The sequence below is a fragment of the Oncorhynchus masou genome, chromosome 32, assembly GCF_036934945.1.
Source record: "Oncorhynchus masou masou isolate Uvic2021 chromosome 32, UVic_Omas_1.1, whole genome shotgun sequence".
Taxonomy (NCBI): Eukaryota; Metazoa; Chordata; class Actinopteri; order Salmoniformes; family Salmonidae; genus Oncorhynchus; species Oncorhynchus masou.
In genome coordinates, this window is record NC_088243.1 from 71,994,293 (window position 1) to 72,019,667 (window position 25,375).

General features: G+C 42.5%; 1 pseudogene; it reads right to left on the reverse strand.

The window, feature by feature from the left end:
• Positions 1 to 874: 874 nt before the first annotated feature.
• LOC135527256 (uncharacterized) lies at positions 875 to 6,105 on the reverse strand (annotated as a pseudogene).
• Between the last annotated feature and the right edge of the window lie 19,270 nt (positions 6,106 to 25,375).

The following is a 25,375-nucleotide window of genomic DNA, read 5'->3' on the forward strand; positions in this document are numbered from 1 at the left end:
CTCTTGGCTGTTGACCCTGTTCGTTTCCTGGTCCATCCATTATTGGAAAATTGCAACTCTGTGTTGTGGTCTGTCTATATATGCTTGCCAATTGATTCTTCATGAGATGCACTTTTGAGCAATTTAGACAACTGGTTGATTGTTGGTTGAACTAACACTTTACATTCCTTCATGAGTGAGGGTCAATTTCACCTGCACGATTCATCAATTCACGTTTTTGTACAAAAGGTCTAATAGAAATGTGTAAAACTATGCTTGACAGTTTATGACAAATAGTTAAACAATTTTGCATGTAATGGCTTATGCAAGGAACTAATGCCTAGATGTTTTGAGGGGTAAGACTATTCAACAGAGAACCATCTACTATATTTTGATCAACATGACATGAGCAATTGATAATGTGGAAAAAAGCTGACACTTGTACATTATCAATTGCAATTTGTTCAAAGGAATAAGAAATTGCTTTATTGATGTGCACAAGTGACTAGATTATTTGGAATTTGTACAAGTAGTATCAAGAATTGCACTTTTGATCGAAGAAATGCACCAAAGCGAATGAGAAAAACTGTAATACACAAAGATTTTGTTCCAATACTTTTGGTCCCATAAAACGGGGCACTATGTACAAAAAGTGCTGTAATTTCAAGAGGTCACCCGATATGGATGAAAATACCCTAAAATGAATTATCATTTAAAATCTGAAGTGCTGTGGTACAGAGTGAAAAGAAGAAAAATGTATTCACTGTCCCAATCATTACAGAGGGCACTGTAGTTGCACAGTGTGTCATTATGCCCAGAAACAACATGCCATCATGTAAGTATAAGATCAGCAAAATAACTAATGTATTGTTAACCTGGTGGATGCAAACATGAATTACTCTCCAGACAGGCCTGAGCAACTTGGAGCTTGCTTGTCCTCCAGAGCTGGCTTGTCCTCCAGAGCTTGCTTGTCCTCCAGAGCTGGCTTGTCCTCCAGAGCTTGCTTGTCCTCCAGAGCTTGCTTGTCCTCCAGAGCTGGCTTGTCCTCCAGAGCTGGCTTGTCCTCCAGAGCTGGCTTGTCCTCCAGAGCTGGCTTGGCCTCATATGCAGGGTAGAAGGCATGCAGCTGGACTCTGCCACTCTTCCTGAGTGAGAGAGGATGGGCTGGTCTCCAGGAACTTGTAGGCACCCTTGGACTTGACACAAAACATGCCCATGATGTTTTGGCACCCCCCTCCAAAGCTCTCCCAAGCCTATGGGGTAAACCAGGGGAGATAAATGAGCTATGGTCTCCATCAAGGTTGGAGTCCCTTCAGTAGGTAGCCCCCAAGCAATAATTTGAGAAATACTGACCTAAATAACCCTTAATTCATTTTGTTACGTTATGTTGAGCAGGGTCATTTACATATCCAATATTAATCTGTCAGCTAATGATATAGGCCTATAGTACAGGCACTGCTACATTGTTCTGGAAGAGTACCATCACCTGTTCAGCAGTATCCAAGGAAGTCAGACCTTTCTCTTCATTGGTAAGCTTTTCCTTCTTCTTCTCTGAATCGTGCTTTTGGAAATAACTTTGCTGGTGACGCTCCCCACCTCTCTATTGAGTTCGGTGTAGATAAAGACCATAATAAGAACACAATACAAATGTTGACAATTTGATCAGCCATCGAAGAGTTTGCTTCTATATTGTTACAAAACCAACAAGCTAGCTTCTGATTTTTATACATACTCGCTTAGGCTAGGAGTCCTAGGCCTAGCTAAAAGGTATATAACCTGAATTAATGTGATAAATCAGAATATGTGGACTGTATGGATGTGCCCAGGAGACAGCACATGTACCAACATAATTTGTTCATGGTGACAGAAATGAATATGTTCAAAATGGAAAACTACAAATAGGCATGTCCAAAATCAAAACTGGCAGGCCGAGAGGCCACCTATCTCACACTAACTGCCAAACCTCACGATTGCCTGCACATGTGTGCTTATCAAGATTCAAGATTTTGTACAGCATCTGGCCCAGTTGCTGCTGCCACCTAGTGATGGAGTGTGGAAGTTGTAGTGTAGCTTCTAATTGTTCGTAGGAGCTAAATGACCTTTTCCATAAAAACATGCACTGCTCAGTGGAGGTTGCTGAGGGTAGGACGGCTCATAATAATGGCCAGAATGGAGAGAATGGACATATGGTTTTCACTTGTTTAAAACCATTCCATTCACTCCATTTCAGCCATCATTATGAGCCGTCCTCCCCTCAGCAGCCCCAACTGATATTACTATAACATAGTCAATTTAATTACACATTTAAAACTTTTTTTCTACCTGCAATGTGCTCTGATCTGAATGTTTATTGAGTGTATATGTTTCACTATCTCCACTATCTGCTTTTTCACTATCTGCTCAACTTTGATGATGTCATGGATCCACCGCTTGGCCTTCTCCAGGAATCTGACAGCTAAAACAGGCTTTTTTTCATCACAGCAGTCTTAAGCATGGGGAATAATGTATTCACAATGTTGTCACTGGTGCCAACACACTGTTGATAAGAAAATATCACAAAGCACAAAGTCAATGATGTCCTCAGGATCTCATATTATAAATGAATAGTTTGTGTCGCTATAAACAGAATGATTGAAATACCAGCAGCAGCAGAGATTGAGAAGAGGAGAACAGCAGCTGGGCCTCAATAGCATTGCCTCTGATGATTCTCTCCAGAGTTGGGAATTTGGCCAGGCACAGGTAGGAGATGTTGTACAACAGCGCTGTCTTCTCTGCAGCCGGCAGCAGCTCTTGAATGAAATCTGGGCTGCCCATTTGGTTGGATGTAACTACAGCCAAGGTAAAAGAGAGAAGAAAACAAACATCAAGGGGAAGTAGGTTTGATACTGAGTGAGAAGCGTAGACTTGATTTATTTCAGCATACAGACAGACAGACATACAGACATATTCTTACAGACAGACAGACAGACAGACAGACAGACAGACAGACAGACATATTCTTACGGACAGACAGACAGACAGACATATTCTTACAGACAGACAAACAGACAGACATATTCTTACAGACAGACAGACAGACAGACATATTCTTACAGACAGAGACAGACAGACATATTCTTACAGACAGACAGACATATTCTAACAGACAGACAGACAGACAGACAGACAGACAGAGCTGCCTGGGTTTATACAAACATTTTATTTATATTATATTATAGGCTGCTGCTCAGCTTCAGAATGTCAGAGATGAATCAATATATCCCTATATCAATCGGAGTCACGTCTTTCATGGGCATTTTAAAGCATGTTCTTACCATAACATGCTGACCAGACCGGACACGTCGTGTGCGCGAGCCTTGCAAAATAAATGTAGAAATCCATGTTTTTCAATTATTGCACCCACACTGCTCGCGCGAACCAATGAGTGTCTGCGTTGCCAAGGGCTAAAATAGAAGTCCTTTCTATTTCTGATGCAGATCGTGCTGCAAGGAGGAGAGATGACTAGAAACAATTCGGTTGACCATTTTATGTGTGGATTAATTGTCGGAGTAGAAGACCTTGTGCATTTCAGGTAAGATAACAACTCAATGTTTATATCCCAGGACAAAATAGCTAGCAACAGCAAGCTAGCTAAATAGAACAAATTAGCTAGCACGTGCAAGCTTTGCTAGCTAAATTGCCATACATGTTTAATGCTTTTCGACCTGTCCCCAGATTAATGTAATTGGTTCAAAGTTGTTGTTTTGATATTTTAACCTGCGTGTTGTGATCCCGTTTGGTGTGGGGGGACAAAATAAACTTATGCATGATGGCGCACGCGTGCAGTCACCGAGTTACGCATTGTTATAGAACGCTTTATATAATATGGATACTTTTTATGTATTTGTTTCAAAATATAAAGCAGACAGTAGATATCCTTTTGCCCTTTTCTTCAACAAAGGGTATGGGATACCCTCACTCATTTCGAACCCTGGTTTTAACCAAACACACCAAGCCCTTCCCAGATTCGAAAGTATTTGTGTGCATGAGACAGTGCATGCGAGAGTATTGGAGGATTTGTCTATACTGAAATCTATGGATAGCATTATTGTGTCTGTCAAACAGGTAGGCTTACCACTTATATTTCGAATAAGAAGTAATAGGCTCCAATTATATATGTAATTCTATGATTAGACCCATACAAAATGTTGATGGGCGCATGCAGATTTAGGAGGTCCCTTATCCGGCAGAAGGGAATTTTACTTTAACCCCTGCATCGGATATTTACAATGTTGCAATCACTATGCAGCCACCTGCCTATAGTAGGAAACTGAGTTTCTTAATAATAATATGTCACCCGTTATCACACATGACACGACCCCACAATTGTTACAATAAATTACAATAAAAATAACACTTTTCTTTAAAATATTTAACATAACATGTCATATTCCTCTACAACTGTAAAAAATAATTAGATAATTTGAGCTTTGGAAACAACTGCTTTTATAAATGCATGGGGGCCTAGTTTCGCTGGAGCAGTGTAAAATAAGCTTTTATGTCAATGACCAAGCCTTAACAAATTTCGTTAATTTACAAATCAAATTTAATTGTTCAACATCAATTTCAGCATTTCTTTATTTTGTGGCCCGAGAGGGCCTCTTTCCTCTGCTGTGGTGCTGCATTGCATTGGAAGCTGTCCATGGTCCTGAAATCAGAGAGAGAGAGAGATAGAGAGAGGGGAGAGAGAGTGTGTGTGGGGGTGAGAGAGAGAGAGAATAGGATGTCGTCTAAATCTAAAAAAATCTGAAATCTAAAAAATACAAAGGCGATAGATAGAGAAATCGCACACATTACTCTGTGATAGAATTAATGCAAGTGTATGATTAATGCTTACCATTTATTCAAAGACCTGTTGACTCGCCTGGCCTGCCTGGTAGCAAAAGCAAGCACTGTTTCTTGGAGGTTGATTTTGCAAGACAACTCGTACTCAATTGACGTGGTCGCGATTCCATTGAGTCTCTCTTGATTCATAGTTGTAACACTGATCTGTTTCACCTGTCTTTGTGATTGTCTCCACCCGCCTCCAGGTGTCGCCCATCTTCCCTATTATCCCCTGTGTATTTAAACCTATGTTCTCTGTTTGTCTGTTGCCAGTTTGTCTTGTTTGTCAAGTCAACCAACGGTTTTGTCTCTGCTCCTACTTTTCCCAGTCTCTCTTTTTCTCGCCCTCTTGGCTTCGCCCCACCTCTGGATTATTGACCCCTGCCTACCCTGACCCTGAGCCTACTTGCCGTCCGGTAACGTTGCCCCACCTCTGGATTATTTTCCCCTGCCTACCCTGACCCTGAGCCTACTTGCCGTCCGGTAACGTTGCCCCACCTCTGGATTATTTTCCCCTGCCTACCCTGACCCTGAGCCTACTTGCCGTCCGGTAACGTTGCCCCACCTCTGGATTATTGACCCCTGCCTACCCTGACCCTGAGCCTACTTGCCGTCCGGTAACGTTGCCCCACCTCTGGATTATTGACCCCTGCCTACCCTGACCCTGAGCCTACTTGCCGTCCGGTAATGTTGCCCCACCTCTGGATTATTGACCTCTGCCTACTCTGACCCTGAGTCTACTTGCCGTCCGGTAACGTTTCCCCACCTCTGGATTATTGACCCCTGCCTACTCTGACCCTGAGCCTACTTGCCGTCCGGTAACGTTGCCCCACCTCTGGATTATTGACCCTGCCTACTCTGACCCTGAGCCTACTTGCCGTCCGGTAACGTTGCCCCACCTCTGGATTATTGACCCTGCCTACCCTGACCCTGAGCCTACCTGCCGTCCGGTAACGTTGCCCCACCTCTGGATTATTGACCCTGCCTACTCTGACCCTGAGCCTACTTGCCGTCCGGTAACGTTGCCCCACCTCTGGATTATTGACCCCTGCCTGCCTTGACCTGTCTATTACCTACACTTGTTGGATTATTAAACCACGATGTCTGCATCTGGGTCTTACCTTCATACCTGATAATAGTAGAGTGCAGGGTGTTTTTGATGAGTTTGAGCTTGGAGAATGTGCGCTTTCCACTTTCCACTGTCATAGGGAGTGTGAGGAGAACTCTCAGGGCAACAAAGGCATTGGGATACAAAGAAGCCATTTGGTTTCTGGATATGTACTTCAAATCAAATCAAATTGTATTTGTCATATGCGCCGAATACAACAGGTGCAGACCTTACAGTGAAATGCTTACTTACGAGCCCTTAAACAACAACGCAGTTTTAAGAAAAATACCACCAAATAAAGAAAGAATAGTAACAAATAATTAAAGAGCAGCAGTAAAATAACAATAGCGAGGCTATATAGAGGGGGTACCGGTGTGGGGCCACCGGGGGGGGGGGGCAATGCAATTAGGAAGCCCCAGTGATGTACTGGGCCGTACGCACTATCCTTTGTAGTGCCTTGCGGTCGGAGGCCAAACAGTTGCCATACCAGGCATTGATGCAACCAGGATGCTCTCGATGATGCAGCTGTAGAACTTTTGAGGATCTGAGGACCCATGCCAAATCTTTTCAGTCTCCTGAGGGGAAATAGGTTTTGTCGTGCCCGCCTCACGACTGTCTTGGTGTGCTTGGACCATGTTAGTGTGTTGGTGATGTGGACACCAAGGAACTTGAAGCTCTCAACCTGCTCCACTACAACCCCGTCGATGAGAATGAGGGCATGCTTGGTTCTCCTTTTCCTGTAGTCCACAATCATCTCCTTTGTCTTGATCACATTGAGGGAGAGGTTGTTGTCCTGGCACCACATGGCCAGGTCTCTGACCTCCTCCCTATAGGCCAGCCTTAAAGTATGGGTCGCAACCCAAAGTGGGTTGTGGACCTGTTAATGGCCGCTTCACGACATGTCAGTGTAAATGTATAATTGTTTCATTAATTACTGGAATTGATTTGGCCAAGTGCATCTGCTCTTCTGTTCAGTGCGCCTTCTGCTTATGCAGCAGTCTCTTCTCAGTTTGGCAGCTGTGCAAGTGTGAGAGGGAGATGCCCGTCCCCTTCTCGGTTTACCGCATCTTTTTTTCTGCAGTTTTCTCGTCACACATGATGCAGTGTTGTCGTTCAAGCAGCAGATGATGCGCTGTCAGCCACTGACTTGTCATTCCCACTCACCATCACTCACGGCTGTCATCAAATGGACTCATGCTAGCCACAAGTTCTGACTGAGCTAAATTGTCATGAAACGCATATATAGCGATGAGTTTCTCTCTTTCATACAAACTTATAACAAGGAGCGCCCCAATGACTGCCCAGGAACAGTGGGTTAACTGCCTGTTCAGGGGCAGAATGACAGATTTGTACCTTGTCAGCTCTGGGATTTGAACTTGCAACCTTCCGGTTGTGCGCGACTCTGTTTCCGTTCCACGTCTTCCGTCAACAATAGTGAATTACCTCAGAGCATTCGCTAGCGTTGCACAAATGTTTATTGGAATTGAAACACAATTGCAACTAACTCGCCGTGATCACAGTGACGTTCCAAAATAACGTGTGCATAGAGTACCACAGTATGAGTCATAATACCCACAAAACCTGGCGGTCAAACAGGGCACTGGTCCCAATCGTTTTTCCACCATTCATTTTTCCGTTAGGGGATTTTATAAACACTTAAAATAAGGGATGTGTTTCTTGTAGGCTTACCCTGGCGTGACGTTTTGATAACCAGGTAAAATTATCTTGGGCACAATGACTTTTATCAATATATTCGCTTGTATTTAACCCAAAAATGAAACGCTGATTAGCTGCTAATGTGGGTATTAGGATCGGACCCTTTTTTTCAAATTTCATCGAAAATGACATACCCAAATTTAACTGCCTGTAGCTCAGGATCTGAAGCAAGGATATGCATATTCTTGACATCAATTGAAAGGAAACCCTTTGAAGTTTGTGGAAATGTGAAATGAATGTAGGAGAAAATAACACATGGTAAAAGATAATACAATGAAAAAAACATTTCTATTTCTGCAAGAGAAAGGCCAAAATGTAATATTCCAGGTTATGCTCAATTTAGAATTTGGCCACTAGATGGCAGAAGTGTATGTACACATTTTTAGACAGATTCAATGAACCATTGCATTTCTGTTCAAAATGTTGTATCAAGACTGCCCAAATGTGCCTAATTGGTTTATTAATACACTTTTGGACAGCGCAGTTAGATTAACAAGAATTTAAGCATTCTGCCCGTATTAGATATGTCCATGTCCTTGTGAATGTTCTTGTTACTTACAACCTCATGCTAATCACATTAGCCTACGTTAGCTCCTGTAGAGGATAAAGAACTACAAATGCTATGAAGATCTGGACGAGACTACCGAATTGAGGCAGAGGTAAGAATTTCTGTATCAACTATCGAATGTTACCAAGATGTAGTAATGAATGAATTAGCAAAATGTATTTAAATGGACAATTCTGTAACTGTTGTGCAAGTTTTAAATTGACACAATACCAGTTAGCCAAGGTGTCAGCTAGATATGACGTGCAGGAGCTTGCAGTAGACATATTTTGAACAGTGCACATTCATGGTTAAGTATTTCGAGCCCTTTGCGCATAGGCTATAAACTCAGACACCAAGCGGATCCACAAATGATCCCAACCTTTGCCCCAGTTGTTAATCAATCGGATGCAGCTGAGAAGAAGCAAAGCAATAAGTTGAATTTAGTGGAAACCTGCCCATTTGTAAAAAGCATGAGCAGGTTTCATTGTCACACTTTACTTAGACTGTAATACATGTTATTACACTGTAACTATGAGTTGTTACAGTTCACTACAATACTTGTAACAGTGTAATTACACAAGTGACTACAGTACACTGTAATAAGGACCCCTAAAAGGACGCGTTACCCAGTTGGTAATCGTTTTAGAGCAAAGTGATAGGTCTATATGAATTACAGTCAGTAGCATCTTTTCCTTTATTTATAACACTGATCAAAGATTATCTCCAAGTGTAAGGAAGCTCTCCGGTTTCAAGCATATTTGAAAAGACTTCCACTAATATTGGAGTGGCATGTTCCGGGAAGGTTTCATAGAATTCATTAATATATGCATCATAACCAGACTTTTATTATTTTTTAAATAACTATTCTGATATTGGCTTCTGATATAAGTCTATCTAATTCCATCACTGCTGAGCTAGTCAACTGAGGGAGTTCAATGCCTCAGAGGAAATCTTGTAGTTTATCAGGCTTAGGACATATTTCTAAATCTAAATTCTTATAAAACTCTGTGAAGGTTGGTGATATATCCTGGGGTCTTTTAGAAAAGGGTGAATGAACATCATTTGATTTAACCTTTTCAATTACAGTAGATCCCCGTTTCCTTAAAAATAAAGAAAGTGAACAACTTGCTCTTTTCCCATTCTCATAATAACATTGCTCTAGAAATCTCAGATTTCGCTCAATCTCTTCGGTAAGCAGGGAGTCAAGAGCATTACGGGCCTCTTAATTGAGAGAGATTGTTGCTGTTTATGCATGGTTTCCAATCTCTGTCATCTTCCAATTTTCTGCGTAATTGCGGATGCATATTAAATAATACACCCTCTCAATACAGCCTTTGCCCCTTTCCACAGAACAGCAGGTGACACATCAGGTGTTTGGTTAAACTCTAAATACTGTTCAAATTCTGAATGAATAAACGGTCTAAATTCAGCTTCGGAGCAAAGTGAAGTATTCATTCACAATGTGGGGTGTGAACATCTTTCCAGATCCGACACGAAGAGTAATGCTCAGGATCTTACATTCTGCATGCTTCCATTTATGGTGTAAATAAGTAATCACTATGAGAATAGTAAAACGAGTTGGAGTATGAGGGTGGGAGTAAAACTATAACAGAACATGGCCAAGATGGGTCAAATAATAATAATCACAGTTGTTGTAGAGGGTGCAACAGGTCAGCACCTCAGGAGTAAATGTCTGTTGGCTTTTCATAGCCGATCATGCAGAGTATCTCTACCGCTCCTGCTGTCTCTAGAGAGTGGAAAACAGCCTGGGACAGGTAGCACGTCCGGTGAACAGGTCAGGGTTCCATAGCCGCAGGCAGAACAGTAGCACGGCCAGGTGGACAGCAAGGAGTTATCAAGCTAGTTAGTCCTGAGGCATGGTCCTAGGGCTCAGCTCCAGAGAGAGAGAGAGAGAGAGAATACTTAAATTCACACAGGACACGGAATAGACAGGAGAAATACTCCAGATATAACAGACTGACCCTAGCACTACGACACATAAACTACTGCAGCATAAATACTGGAGGCTGAGACAGGAGGTGTCGGGAGACACTGTGGCCCTGTCCGATGATAGGGCCAAACAGGCAGGATATGCCTTTCCATTCACCTTCACACTCCTGGGCCAGACTACACTCAATCATAGGACCTACTGAAGAGATGAGTCTTCAAAAAAGACAAAGGTTGAGACCGAGTCTGCGTCTCTCACATGGATAGGCAGACCATTCCATAAAAATGGAGCTCTGTATGAGAAGGGACAGTAAGGTGGCCTGCGTCTTGTGACCCTAGACTACGTGTAAGTATGTACGGCAGGACCAAATCTGAAAGATAGGTAGGAGCATGCCCATGTAATGCTTTGTAGGTTAGCAGTAAAGCCTTGACATTAGCCCTTGCCTTGACGGGTAGCCAGTGTAGAACGGCTAGCTTTGGAGTAATATGATCAAATATTTTGGTTCTAGTCAAGATTCTAGCAGCAGTGTTTAGCACTAACTGAAGTTTATTTAGTGCTTTATCCAGGTAGCCGGAAAGTAGAGCATTGCAGTAGTCTAACCTAGAAGAGACAAATGCATGGATTAATTTTTCTGCATAATCTTTGGACAGAGTTTCAGATTTTTGCAATGTTATGTAGATGGATAAAAGTTGTCCTTGAAACAGTCTTGATATGTTCGTCAAAAGAGAGATCAGGGTCCAGAGTAACGCAGAGATCCTTCAGTTTAATTTGAGACGACTGTACAACCATCAAGATTAATTGTCAGATTCAACAAAAGATTTCTTTGTTTCTTGGGACCTAGAACAAGCATCTTTGTTTTGTTCCAGTTTAAAAGTAGAACATTTCCCACCATCCACTTCCTTATGTCTGAAACTCAGGCTTCCAGGGAGGGCAATTTTGGGGCTTCACCATGTTTCAATGAAATGTACAGCTGTGTGTCGTCAACATAGCAGTGAAAGTTAACATTATGTTTCCGAATGACAAAATATATAGTGAAAACAATAGTGGTCCTAAAACAGAGCCTTGAGGAGCAACGAAATGTACAGTTGATTTGTCAGAGGACAAACCATCCACAGAGACAAACTGATATCTTTCCGACAGATACGATCTAAACCAGGCCAGAACTTGTCTGTGTAGACCAATTTCCCTACGGTGAAGCATGGTGGTGGCAGCATCCTGCTGTGGGGATGTTTTTCAGCGGCAGGGACACTAGTCCGGATCGAGGGAAAGATGAACGGAGCAAAGTACAGAGAGATCCTTGATGAAAACCTGCTCTAGAGCACTCAGGACCTCAGACTGGGGTGAAGGTTCACCTTCCAACAGGACACGACCCTATGCTCACAGCCAAGACAACTAAGGAATGGCTTAGGGACAAGTCTCTGGCTGTCTTTAAGTGGCCCAGCCAGAGCCCGGACTTTAACCTGATCGAACATCTCTGGAGAGACCTGAAAATAGCTGTGCAGTGACGCCCCCCATCCAAACTGACAGAGCTTGAAAGGATCTGAGGGGAGAGGAATGGGAGAAACTCCCCAAATACAGGTGTGCCAAGCTTGTAGTGTCATAACCAAGAAGACTCAAGGCTGTAATCACTGCCAAAGCTGCTTCAACAAAGTACTGAGTAAAAGGTCTGAATACTTATGTAAATGTGATAATTCAGTTCTTTTTTTAAATACATTTGCAAAAGTCTAAAAACATGTTTTTGCATTGTCATTATGATGTATTGTGTGTAGATTAATGAGGAGAAATGATTGTTAATCCATTTTAGAATAAGGCTGTAAAGTAACAAAATGTAGAAAAAGTCAAGGGGTCTGAATACTTTCCAAATGCACTGTACATACATACATACATACAGTACCAGTCAAAAGTTTGGACACACCTACTCATTCAAGGGTTTTTCTTTATTTTCACTATTTTCTACATTGTAGAATAATGGTTAAGACATCAAAACTATGAAATAACACATATGGAATCATGTAGTTTAAAGTACATCGCATCTATGACAATTTTGTGCTCTGCTCAAAGAAGAAAGACTGGTATACTGATTACAAATCATACTCAATCATTATGTTACAAATGTTGCTAATTAAACCAATCACACGCCAGGCTGTCAGAGCTTTTCATGTCTCCATTTTGGTTTGGTCAGGGGGTGATTAAATGTGATTTGGGTGGGCATTCTATGTTCCTTTTTCTGTTTTTGCATTTCTTTGTTTTGGCGGGGTATGGTTCTCAATCAGGGACAGCAGTCTATCTGATTGGGAATCATACTTAGGTAGCTTTTTCCACTGGGTTTTTGTGGGTAGTTGTTTTCTGTATAGTTTAGTTTCCTTAAAGAACTGTTAGTTTTCCTCTTTGTTATTTTTGTTCATGTTCTGACTGAATAAAATATAATGAACATGTACTGTACCACGCTACGCTTTGGTCCAGTCATTTACAGGAAGAGGATCGTTACACAGGCACTCATTCAATTATTTTCTGTGCAAACTTTCCCTCGCTAAGTAATTGCATTAGCTAGCAAGCTAGCTGGCAAGAACAACAATGAAATGCAGCAGAATGCAAATAAAATATACAATTTCAAACAAATGGCAGTGCAATAAAAAGTGTAATACAGGAAGGCATAATTTTGTTTAACATTTGGAGAAGGGGGTGCAGGTCTATACATTGAGCAGTATAATAAGAGTCTGGTTGCAGCAGTTGTAATGTGTGTGGAGCATGAATGAATATATACACAAACAAACACACACACACAGCCTTGTACAACTAACCTTGGGGGGCCAATTCAGTCCCATTCAAAATCCTCTTTTCCCTAACCCTAATCCTAACCATAACCTCAAAACCTAACCTTAATCCTAACCCTAAACCTAACCACAACCCCAAAACCTAACCCTAATCCTAACCATAACCCCAAAAGCTAACCCTAATCCTAACCCTAAACCTAACCATAACCCTAATCCTAACCATAACCCCAAAACCTAACCTTAATCCTAACCCTAAACCTAACCATAGCTCCTGCAGTATGACACAACGTTTACTGGAAGAACCACTGTACCTTGACCTTCTCTAACTATATATGTGAGTGAGATGTTTGTAAAATCCTTGAACTAAGTGTTTTCGTCATTCTAGATTGCAGCCGGTAGCAACAAGAAGAAGTGCTGCGATGTGTGTGGACCCAAGAAGGACAGAAAAACACAGTACACATGCATCAAGTGCAAGGAATACATTTGGAACACACACACAGTAAAACTCTGTCCCTCATGTGGTGTGTAGATTGGCCTTAATTTGTGTTCAATGAGCCTCATTTATCATTTCCATAAAATACTGTAAAATGTGTCCTTCCAATTTGTTCATTTCAAAGCAATAAACATCAAGTGATGAAAACCTTGTTTCATTTATATTTGTTCAAGATAAACATGATTTATTCCACCCATGTCTTGATTATTTTGCTTACAAAAATCACATTGTCAAAAAAACGAATAGCGCTTTTGTTGATAAATGTGATCTAGCAGAGGTAAATGGCAAATATTAACCATGTGTGCTGTCTATATTGCTTGTAATTTATATAAGTCAATATGTAAGTATTAAGTATTTTAATGTAAATTGTTATTGGTGTATTGTTTAAAAACCCCAATACTGTTGTGGGTCCATCAGACCCGTGAACATTGGGGAATAACAAAAACATGAACACCACACAAGGCTTTCGCAGTCCACAGTAAGGACCATCTCCATTGTGTCCACTGTCAGACGGAGTTAGAGAAGCTCTCTGGGAGATAATGATGATCCCCAATGGACTCTAGTTGAATAATTATCCAAAATCCTTGATATGTGGTGCTAGCTGCCTGGTCAGCCAGCTAGCAACAAGGGTTCATCCTCAAACATGGCATTTTCCATCATACATGGCTTGCGAACTACTGACCCTCTTTATCAATCATTATTCACAATTCATTCAGGATGTTGAAGTATTCAGGAACATATTCTATTCTTATTTACAGAAAAAGTGACTACAAAATGACACAATAGATCATTTACTATTAATTTATATTGGGCACAAAATAACCTGAATCAACCAAAATGAACTGCAAATGCATCTAACAAGTTTGTAGTCACAAGCTTGATATAGTCATTGCGGTCCAAATACAAAACTTTTGACAACTTTGTCAAATCAAATCAAGTTTTTTTGGTCACATTCAGATGGTTAGCAGATGTTATTGCGAGTGTAGCGAAATGCTTATGCTTCTAGATCCGACGTTGCAGCAGTATCCCACAGGTAATATCTAACAAATCCACAACAAAACCGAATATCTATCAAATTCCACAACAAAACCTAATACACACAATCCAGTAAAGGAATAGGATAAGAATATATAAGTATAAAATATATGGATGAGCAGTGACAGAGCGGCTAAGATGCAATAGATAGTAAAGAATACATATAGTGGCTTGCGAATGTATTCACCCCCCTTGGCATTTTTCCTATTTTGTTGCCTTACAACCTGAAATTAAAATTGATTTTTGGGGGGTTTGTATCATTTGATTTACACAACATTCCTACCACTTTGAAGATGCAAAATATTTTTATTGTGAAACAAACAAGAAATAATATAAAAAAAACAGAAAACTTGAGCGTGCATAACTATTCACCCCCACCAAAGTCAATACATTGTAGAAACACCTTTTGCAGCAATTATAGCTGCAAGTCTCTTGGGATATGTCTCTATAAGCTTGGCACATGTAGCCACTGGGATTTCTGCCCATTCTTCAAGGCGAAACTGCACCAGCTCCTTCAAGTTGGATGGGTTCCACTGATGTATAGCAATCTTTAAGGCACACCACATATTTTCAATTTGATTGAGGTCTGGGCTTTGACTAGGCCATTCCAAGATTCCAAGATTTAAATGTTTCCTCTTAAACCACTCGAGTGTTGCTTTAGCAGTATGCCTAGGGTCATTGTCCTGCTGGAAGGTGAACTTCCGTCCCGGTCTCAAATCTCTGGAAGACTGAAACAGGTTTCCCTCAAGAATTTCCCTGTATTTAGCACCATCCACCATTCCTTCAATTCTGACCAGTTTCCCAGTCCCTGTCGATGAAAAACATCACCACAGCATGACGCTGCCACCACCATGCTTCACTGTGAGGATGATATTCTCGGGTGATGAGAGGTGTTGGGGTTGTGCCAGACATAGCATTTTCCTTTATGGCCAAAAAAGCTACATTTTAGTCTCATCTGACCACAGTACCTTCTTCCGTATGTTTGGGGAGTCTCCCACATGCCTTTTTTCTTTAAGCAATGGCTTTTTCTCGTCACTCTTCCGTAAAAGATGAAGTGCCCTGTGGGATGTTCAAAGTTTTGGATATTTTTTCTAACCCAACCCTGATCTGTACTTCTCCACAACTTTGTCCCTGACCTGTTTGGAGAGCTCCTTGGTCTTTATGGTGCAGCTTTTATTTATTTATTTATTTAACCTTTATTTAACCAGATAAGCTAGTTGAGAACAAGTTCTCATTTACAACTGCGACCTGGCCAAGATAAAGCAAAGCAGTGCGACACAAACAACAACACAGTTACACATGGAATAAACAAGCGTACAGTCAATAACACAAGAAAGAAAGTCTATATACAGTGTGTGCAAATGGCATGAGGAGGCAAGGCAATAAATATGCCATAGTAGCGAAGTAATTACAATTTAGCAAATGAACACTGGAGTGATAGATGAGCAGATGGTGATGTGCAAGTAAAAATACTGGTGTGCAAAAGAGCAGAAAAGTACATTAAAAAAATATGGGGATGAGGTAGGTAGATTGGATGGGCTATGGGCTATGTACAGCTGATGGGCTATGTACAGCTGCAGTGATCGGTTAGCTGCTCAGATGTTTAAAAGTAGTGAGGGAAATATAAGTCTCCAGCTTCAGCAATTTTCGCAATTCGTTCCAGTCATTGGCAGCAGAGAACTGGAAGGAAAGGCGGCCAAAGGAGGTGTTGGCTTTGGGGATGACCAGTGAGATATACCTGCTGGAGCGCGTGCTACAGCGTGGAATCCGATTGGTCAGACCAACGTTGGAAAGACCTAAGCATGGGCGCTTATTGTTTTCGTTTCTGCCTATAGGAGGGGAGCAACAAGATGGAGTCATGGTCAGATTTGCCAAAAGGAGGGCGGGGGAGGGTCTTGTATGCATCGCGGAAGTTAGAGTAGCAGTGATCGAGTGTGTTACTCGCTTGTGTACTGCAATCGATATGCTGATAGAATTTAGGTAGCCTTGGTCTCAGATTAGCTTTGTTAAAATCCCCAGCTACAACAAATGCAGCCTCAGGATATATGGTTTCCAGTTTGTGTAAAATCCAGTGAAGTTCCTTGATGGCCATCTTTGTATCCGCTTGCGGGAGGATATACACGGCTGTGACGATAACCGAGGAGAGTTCTCTTGGGAGATAATACGGCCGGTGTTTGAATGTGAGGAATTCTAGGTCAGGTGAAAAAAAGGACTTGAGTTCTTGTATGTTGTTACAATTACAACATGAGTCATTAATCATGAAACAATCACCCCCGTCCTTCTTCTTACCAGAGAGATGTTTGTTCCTGTCGGCGTGATGCACTGAAAATCTCGTTGGCTGTATGGACTTCGACAGCATGTCCCCAGCTCGCCATGTCGCAGCGAAACAAAGTATGTTGCGATCCCGGATATCTCTTTGGAAAGCAACTCTTGCCTTAATTTCGTCAACATTGTTAACTATGGGCTGGATATTAGAGAGAAATATACTCGGAAGCGATGGGGGAGTGCGCGCAGCCGAAGCCTCACTAGAAGACCGCTCCGGCACCCTCTCCTCCGACGCCGTTGTTTTGGGTCGGCCTCTGGAATCAGTTCAAAGGCCTGGGAGGTGCAGAGAAAGGATCCGCTTTGGGAAAGTCGTATTTCTGGTTGTTGTGCTGGTTGTGCTGTTAAATTGACATTTCTCTGATGTCCAATAGTTCTTCCCGGCTGTATGTAATAACACTTAAGGTTTTCTGGGCTGACAATGTAAGAAATAATACATTAAAAAAGGACTTGGTCCTAAGGACTTGAAGCGAAGCTGCCATCTCTACCGGCGCCATCTTTTCAGATGTTGTTTATAAGAATCTTTAGGGGTGTCAATAATTTTGACCCTAACTTGAGAATAAAAATAACTTGTTAACCAAAATCTTTCTCTGAGCAATTGTATAAGTATAAACTTTTATTTTTTTAGCAAACAATTCTCAGTATTGGAATTGTAAAATTTTATACAGTCAGTATTGCTCATCTTTATCAAGGGTGTCAATCAATTTGGAACCCACTGTATACATTATGACTCCACAAGTGAATTATTGGAACTTTATGGTGTCTATTGAACAACAAAGATGAATATGATGTGTGCCACAATGATCAGCACCGTTGGATGTTGTGGGGGGTCTGGTTATCCATACCAAACATACAAACTCATACTAACACATGATGCTAGACTCATCAAAGAAGCTGTCTTACGCTGACACCCAGTGGACTGATATGACACTGCCTTACACTGACAGAGGACTGGGTTGAAACTGAAACCACAGAAAAGACATCACCAGGATCACACACAAACACACGAGTGTATAACAGTGTTTTATTAACGCACAACTTATTGTATAATGATAATTATAAATGCACAACTGTCATTTGCACGTATTTGATTTAATACCATTCCATTAATTTCCCAGCCATTAAAAATGAGCCCTTCCTCACCATTTCTCCATTCACCAACCTCCACTGATCAAAGTTCAACAGTTAATGTGCTCCAGACGGAACCATTGAAAACCTGATAGTGAACACAGTATCGTCAACTTCCATCACTTTAACAGATACTACTACAATGTGCCATTGTTCTCTGATGCACAGTGTGGTGGTAAACCTCCCAGGCAGTGTACTGTGGAGGAACTTATCAGTGGAACATGAGGCCATTGGAGCCAAATAACAGCTCAAGCCTGGAGCCCATCCACAGCCCATTCACTTAGTCATGCTCTACTGTAATGTTGGCAACCAGCGGCGGCGGCGAGCAACGCTTCTAAGACGAGGAGGATAGCAGAATAACGCCCCAGACGGCTTCATGAGGCATGGCCAGCCAAATGGTCTCGCTTAACCCTCGGCAAGGTCAGTTATGGCTACATATGGGTGGGTTTGTGGGTAAAACTTTTGAAGCTCCATTCAGACAATAGCAGAGATGATACTGTGACAATGGCAGAGAGAGGGAGTACCCCTGGTCTATGGCGTACAGAAAGGAACAGTTAGATGTGCAATATGGATGCCCAACACTCAACATTGTAGGGCTTTGAAATAAGTTTCTTGCTTTCTTGATTGTCATCATCACCAAAGACTCTTTGTATAAGACTTTAGTCACCCTTCCCTTTTACAAAATAGGGGAAGATATACATGTTTCTCTTCTGGCATTAAGCGCTTTCATCAAAATATCACAAATAGCTTATTTTTCATTGCCCCCAACAGCCAGGTATAACAGGGTAGCAGGTAAGTACCTCTCCATTTGGTCTGAGCTCTGGCGAGACAAGAACATTATCAGAGCTCTGCCCCTATTCCGCAGTGGCAAAGGGCCATGTGGTGCAGTGGTCTGTTACAGGTTTACCTATCTCCTCCATACAGGGGGCACATGGTGCCCATGACCACCCATTTACTTAGACTTCCCATCACACCTGTCAGCGGTTTCTACCAGCTCTTAGCTAATCGCTGCCCCTGGATGACGGAGTGTGTGTGGAAGGAGAGAGCACTAACCACATTCAATTAATCCCAACAACATACAATGCACCTCCAGCACCATCCTCTCCATACTATCCCCATCCGGCCTCACCTCTATTTCCCACTCTCAACAACAGCACCCCATTGCTCCCACACCCTAACCGGCCTCACCTCTATTTCACACTCTCAACAACACCACCCCATTGCTCCCACACCCTAACTGGCCTCACCTCTATTTCACACTCTCAACAACACCACCCCATTGCTCCCACACCCTAACCGGCCTCACCTCTATTTCCCCCTCTCAACAACACCACCCCATTGCTCCCACACCCTAACCGGCCTCACCTCTATTTCACACTCTCAACAACACCACCCCAATGCTGTCATCTACAGCCCACCATCTAGCGCTCTGCAGAGGCGACTAAAACGAGGCCCCTCCATGTGAAATGGAAGGGGAAGGCTTTCTGAAGGCTATTACCTAGGCTGCATGGTGCTTTCTCCACAGCCCCTCAAACTTATGGGGGGGTGACAATGGTCAGCTTTGCCGAGTCAGACAGAGCATTAACGACAGGACCTGGGAAGAAATGGCTTTGACACTACAGGCCCCTCGACCCTGGCCCGGAGAGGAACAGTAAACACCAGGGAAATTAGGGAAAGAGACAGCTACGCATTTCATCACAGAAAGGGAGCTCATATCTCAGAGGTGGAACAGCATATCCAATCGTATCGCCACAACTTGGGCGGTGCATTACAAAACACAGGAGTAGGAGCAAAGAATAGCAAAGTATACTTGAATAAGTGCCCACAATGTCGGAGGGAGAGCTTTCATTAACGCTTAACACAGAGCAAATGGCCAAGGCTCAGCGTGACAAGGGAGCCATTCCACCCAGGTAACGGGTGAAAACAAAAGAGCCAATTGAAAGCTCATTATGGCGTCAAAATTTACGAGGTCGTTTAAGGGAACTAGCGACTAAATGAGACCTTGCTGCAACACTCGCTGCAGCACTAAAATGCAGTTGAGTAACAACCAACCGCTCATTCTAACGTCGCACTTCAGATGAGAAAATGTATTAATCCAGGGGCTAACCTAGCTAATCAATTATTTATTTATTTATTTACTAGGAGGGCTGCTTCCTCAGAACAGTTATGCCGTGTTGATTGTCTCAGTGATACAGTAGCTAGAGAAGGGAATGCTGGGCAATGGAGCGTGAAAAGAGGGCCTAAGGCGCTGCTCAGAGCAACTACATAATGTTTCCGAATACATTTACAGAGCCTCTTCAGGATCCTGATTCCTACCAAGTGCTCTATACAACTCCCAGTCCCCATACATGAATCAACTGTCAAGTTGACTCATTTAAGTTTAATCCACACTTAAGTCTTGGTCACAAAGCCAAGGTGAGAGATTCTCAAATCAAATCAAAGTTCATTTGTCACGTGCGCCGAATAAAGAAAGGGATATAGACCTTACAATGAAATGCTTACTTACAAGCCCGAACCAACAGTGCAATTTTTAAGTAAAACAATAGGTATTAGGTGAACAATAGATAATTAAAGAAATAAAAACAACTGTAAAAAGACAGTGAAAATAACAGCAGCGAGGCTATATACAGTTGCGATGCTATAACAGCAGCGAGGCTATATACAGTTGCGATGCTATAACAGTAGCGAGGCTATATACAGTTGCGATGCTATAACAGCAGCGAGGCTATATACAGTTGCGATGCTATAACAGTAGCGAGGCTATATACAGGCACAGGTTAGTCAGGCTAATTGAGGTAATATGTACATGAATGTATAGTTAAAGTGTCTATGCATAGATTATAAAAAGAGAGTTGCAGCAGCGTAAAAGAGGGGTTTGAGGGTGAGGGGTGGCGGGACACAATGCACATAGTCCAAGTAGTCAATGTGCGGGGGCACCAGTTATCAAATCAAATTGTATTAGTCACATGCGAATACAACAGGTGAAATACTTACTTACGAGCCCCTAACCAACAATGCAGTTTCAAAAAATACAGATAAGAATAAGAGATAAAAGTAACAAGTAATTAAAGAGCAGCAGTTAAGTAACAATAGCTAGACTATATACAGGGGGGTTCTGATACAGAGTCAATGTGCGGGGGCATTGGTAATTTGAGGTAGTATGTACATATAGGTAGAGTTATTAAAGTGACTATGCACAGATAACAACAGAGAGTAGCAGTGGTGTAAAGAGGGGTGAGAGGAGCCACAGCAAATAGTCTGGGTAGCCATTTGACTAGATGTTCAGGAGTCTTATGGTTTGGGGGTAGAAGCTGTTTAGAAGCCTCTTGGACCTAGACTTGGCACTCTGGTACCAGAGAGATGACTAGGGTGGCTGGAGTCTATGACTAGGGTGGCTGGAGTCTTTGACAATTTTTAGGGCCTTTCCTCTGACACTGCCTGGTATAGAGGTCCTAGATGGCAGGAAGCTTGGCCCCAGTGATGTACTGGGCCATTCGCACTACCCTCTGTAGTGCATTGCGGTCGGAGGTCGAGCAGTTGCCATACCAGGCAGTGATACAACCAGTCAGGATGCTCTCGATGGTGCAGCTGTAGAACCTTTAGAGGATACGAGGACCCATGACAAATCTTTTCAGTCTCTTGAGGGGGAATAGGTTTTGTCATGCCCTCTTCACGGCTGTCTTGGTGTGCTTGGATCATGTTAGTTTGTTGGTGATGTGGACACCAAGGAACTTGAAGCTCTCAACCTGCTCCACCGCAGCACCGTCAATAAGAATGGGGGCGTGCTTGGTCCTCCTTTTCCTGTAGTCCACAATCTCTTTTGTCTTGATTACATTGAGGGAGAGGCTGTTGTCCTGGCACCACACAGCCAGGTCTCTGACCTCCTCCCTATAGGCTGTCTCGTCATTGTCGGTGATCAGGCCTACCACTGTTGTGTCGTCTGCAAACTTATAGAGGATGTTGGAGTCGTGCCTGGCCATGCAGTCGCGGGTAAACAGGGAGTACAGGAGGGGACTGAGCACGCACCCCTGAGGGGCTCCAGTGTTGAGGATCAGTGTGGCAGATGTGTTGCTCCATACCCTCACCATGCCTCAGTGTTGCTTGCCTCGAAGCGAGCATATAAGTTATTTAGCTCATCTGGTATGCTTGTGTCACTGGGCATCTCGCAGCTGTGCTTCCCTTTGTAGTCTGTAATAGTTTGCAGGCCCTGACACATAAGACGAGCGTCGGAGCCAGTGTAGTGCGAGTCGATCTTAGTCCTGTATTGGCGCTTTGCCTGTTTGATGGTTCGTCAGAATGCATTGCAGGATTTCTTACAAGCTTCCGGGTTAGTGTCCCGCACCTTGAAAGCAGCAGCTCTACCCTTTAGCTCAGTTGGAATGTTGCCTGTAATCCATGGCTTCTGGGCGGGGTATGTACGTACAGTCACTGTGGGGACGACGTCCTCAATGCACTTATTGATAAAGCCAGTGACTAATGTGGTCCTCAATGCCATCTGATGAATCCCAGAACATATTCCAGTCTGTGCCAGCAAAACAATCCTGTACATTATCATCTGCTTCATCTGACCACTTTTTTATAGACCGAGTCACTGCTGCTTCCTGCTTTAATTTTTGCTTGTAAGCTGAAATCAGGAGGAAAGAATTATGGTCATGTTGCCAAATGGAGGGTGAGGAAGAGCTTTGTACGCGTCCCTGTGTGTGGAGTAAAGGTGATCTAGAATTGTTTTCCCCTCTGGTTGCGCATTTAACATGTTGATAGAAATGAAGTAAAACTGATTTAAGTTTCCCTGCATTAAAGTCCCCGGCCACTAGGAACGCCACCTCTGGGGGATCGGTTTCCTGTTTGCTTATTTCCTTATTCAGCTGACTGAGTGCAGTCTCAGTGCCAGCAACCATCTGTGGTGGTAAATAAACATAAAAAACTCTCTTGACAAATAGTGTGGTCTACAGCTTATCATTAGAAACTCTACTTCAGACGTGCAAAATCTAGAGACTTCCTTAGATTTCTTGCACCAGCTGTTGTTTACAAATATGCACAGCTGTCTTACCGGAGTGTGGTGTTCTATCTAGCAGTGCTGTTCTATCTGCTGTTTTTGATGTCCCATTGGTAGGATATTTGTGATCGTACCTTGTCTACTTTATTGTCCAATGATTGTGCGTTGGCAAGTAATACTGATGGTAAGGGCAGATTTCCCCCTCGCTATCGGCGGATCCTTACGAGGCACCCCGCTCTGTGTCCTCTGTACCTGCATCTCTTTCTCTTGCCAACAAAGGGGATTTTGGCCTTGTCAGGTGTCTGAAGTACTTGTGCGTCCTGCTTGTTGAAGAAAAAATCTTTGTCCGAGGTGAGAGATCGCTGTTGTGATATCCATAAGCTCTTTTACACCGTATGATACGATGGCAGAACATTATGTACAAAATAATTTACAAATAACGTGGAAAACCCCCCACATAATAGCACAATTGGTTAGGCGCCCTTAAAGTGGCTTCCATTTCTTCCGGCGCCATTTGTTTACATTTCAGCGACTCATGGTTGTCACAGTTCTGTGAAGTCAAAAGCAAAATGGTCGTTACTCATAGAAATGTTGAGAGTAATGTGGAGTCAGTGTTCTTTTGCCACCTCACTTACACCACCTACATAACAGAAAACGTGTCGTCAAACAGCTTGAAGCAGGAAGCTGAATGATGCATCGTCATTTCATATTCCATTGAAACACCAGTGTAACTTGTGGGTATGCAGGCTTTTGCTTCAGCCCTACACAAATACACCCGATTCAGCCAGGTAAGGTCCTTTGGAGCAGGTGATAAGTAGATTCTGATTTTGATGAACAACTAAGTTAGATGCATAAAGACAGATCTGTGTTCCCTGATTCAATTAGTGAAAGCATTCTTGAAGTATGAAAAAAATATTCTACACATGTGAAGAGGGGGTGAGTGAATGAGGAAGTTCTTGGGGAAATTAATCGATTGGAGAGTGCTTCAGAGTGGGGACACTGACAGAATCCATTATTATAGAGCACCTGCCTACCCAACAATTCACTTGCGACACCACCGCTGCCTTAACTCAAACCCAATTTGGCGACCAAACAATAACCCCGGCAAATAAATATAAAATTAATTCACAGTTTCAATACTGTGCTTGTCATATCGGTGTGCTCGAAATATGTAATTACCCAATGTCTACCGGTTGCTTGACTGAAAATGGCGCTGACTGACTGCATCCTCAGGCAGATTATGTTCCAAGGATGCTGGCTGACAGTGCTTAGGGCTATTTGCAAACCAATTACTCAAGTGGACAGGCAAACTACACATTTGAGGGCTCAGCTACACCATACTGCATGTTAAATAGAGGAAACATTTGGCACTGTGGCACCATGACGGCTCAACAGTCAGGACAGACAGGTTCTATAGCTGCTGCTCCTCATTGGTGTATACAGAACATCTTTATTGACTGACTGCTAGGTGTAACAGGTTGAGGTTACAATACATCTTTATTGACTGACTGCTAGGTGTAACAGGTTGAGGTTACAGTACATATTTATTGACTGACTGCTAGATGTATCAGGTTGAGGTTAAAATACATCTTTATTGACTGACTGCTAGGTGTAACAGGTTGAGGTTACAGTACATATTTATTGACTGACTGCTAGGTGTAACAGGTTGAGGTTAAAATACATCTTTATTGACTGACTGCTAGGTGTATCAGGTTGAGGTTACAGTACATATTTATTGACTGACTGCTAGGTGTAACAGGTTGAGGTTACAATACATCTTTATTGACTGACTGCTAGGTGTATCAGGTTGAGGTTACAGTACATACTTATTGACTGACTGCTAGGTGTAACAGGTTGAGGTTACAATACATCTTTATTGACTGACTGCTAGATGTAACAGGTTGAGGTTACAGTACATATTTATTGACTGACTGCTAGGTGTATCAGGTTGAGGTTAAAATACATCTTTATTGACTGACTGCTAGGTGTAACAGGTTGAGGTTACAGTACATATTTATTGACTGACTGCTAGGTGTAACAGGTTGAGGTTAAAATACATCTTTATTGACTGACTGCTAGGTGTATCAGGTTGAGGTTACAGTACATATTTATTGACTGACTGCTAGGTGTAACAGGTTGAGGTTACAATACATCTGTATTGACTGACTGCTAGGTGTAACAGGTTGAGGTTACAATACATCTTTATTGACTGACTGCTAGGTGTATCAGGTTGAGGTTACAATACATCTGTATTGACTGACTGCTAGGTGTAACAGGTTGAGGTTACAGTACATATTTATTGACTGACTGCTAGGTGTATCAGGTTGAGGTTACAATACATCTGTATTGACTGACTGCTAGGTGTAACAGGTTGAGGTTACAGTACATATTTATTGACTGACTGCTAGGTGTATCAGGTTGAGGTTACAATACATCTGTATTGACTGACTGCTAGGTGTAACAGGT